The following is a 1,401-nucleotide window of genomic DNA, read 5'->3' as shown; positions in this document are numbered from 1 at the left end:
AGTTAATCTCCTGCCTGCACAAAACCCGCACAGGCAGGATTTATCCTGTCACTGTGCCAGCAGATTATTTGTTCCTGATGGGATCTGGGCTCCTGCAGCTGGGCAGAGGTGGTGGAGCTGTGGAATGGGGATGCTGCCCTCCCTCCAGCTCTGACACCTTTCCTTTCCTTTCCTTTCCTTTCCTTTCCTTTCCTTTCCTTTCCTTTCCTTTCCTTTCCTTTCCTTTCCTTTCCTTTCCTTTCTTTCCTTTCCTTTCCTTTCCTTTCCTTTCCTTTCCTTTCCTTTCTTTCCTTTCCTTTCCCTTTCCTTTCCTTTCCTTTCCTTTCCTTTCCTTTCCTTCCTTTCCTTTCCTTTCCTTCCTTCCTTCCTCTCCTCTCCCTCTCCTCTCCTCTCCTCTCCTCTCCTCTCCTCTCCTCTCCTCTCCTCTCCTCTCCTCTCCTCTCCTCTCCTCTCCTCTCCTCTCCTCCTCTCCTCTCCTCTCCTCCTCCTCTCCTCTCCTCTCCTCTCCTCTCCTCTCCTCTCCTCTCCTCTCCTCTCCTCTCCTTTCTCTCCCCCCTTCCCCTTCCCCTTCCCCTTCCCTTCCCCTTCCCCTTCCCCTTCCCCTTCCCTTCCCCTTCCCCTTCCCCTTCCCCTTCCCCTTCCCCTTCCCCTTCCCCTTCCCCTTCCCCTTCCCCTTCTTTCCTCCTCTTCCTCATCCATGGGAAAAGTCAGGAGATGGACAAACAGAGGTTTATCCCCAGGACATTCTCACACTTCCCAGTCCCCACAGAGCCGAGGTGATGGGACACAGAGCCGTGACACGGGGACACCCCAGGGGACTGCGACCCAAGATCCAACCCCAACCTCCCCTGGGCAACTTGAGGCCGTTTCCTCTGCTCCTGGCGCTTGTTCCTGGGGAGCAGAGCCCGACCCCCCTGGCTCCAAGCTCCTTTCAGGCAGTTCAGAGATCAGAAGGTCTCCCCTCAGCTCCTGTTCTCCAGCTGAACCCCCAGGTCCCTCAGCCGCTCCATCACACTTGTGCTCCAGCCCCTCACCAGCTCCGGTCCCTTCTCTCCACTCGCTCCAGCACCTCAAGGCCTTTCTTGGCATGAGGGGCCCAGAACTGCCCCAGGATTGGCAGTTTGGCCTCCCCAGTGCCAAAGAGCATCTGGAGAGCATCACTGGAGATCATTGCTGCTGTTACTGGTGCCGCCTGGGCGCTGCTTTTCAAAACAGGATCCCATCCCTCACCCTGCCTGTCTGCCCTTTATCTCCTGCCTGTCACCTCCGTCCCCTTCCAACAGCCTGAACGTCCCCAGTCCTGGCGCATCAGCCGGCCGAGGATGCGGTTTTAGGACGCGAGCCCTGAGCGCTGCCCGCGAGCCCCGTCCCTGCCTGCCCTGCCTGCCCTGCCTGCAGCAG

This window comes from Columba livia, chromosome 3 (genome assembly GCF_036013475.1).
Source record: "Columba livia isolate bColLiv1 breed racing homer chromosome 3, bColLiv1.pat.W.v2, whole genome shotgun sequence".
Taxonomy (NCBI): Eukaryota; Metazoa; Chordata; class Aves; order Columbiformes; family Columbidae; genus Columba; species Columba livia.
The sequence above is the reverse complement of the archived record's forward strand: the minus strand, read 5'-3'. Positions refer to the sequence as shown.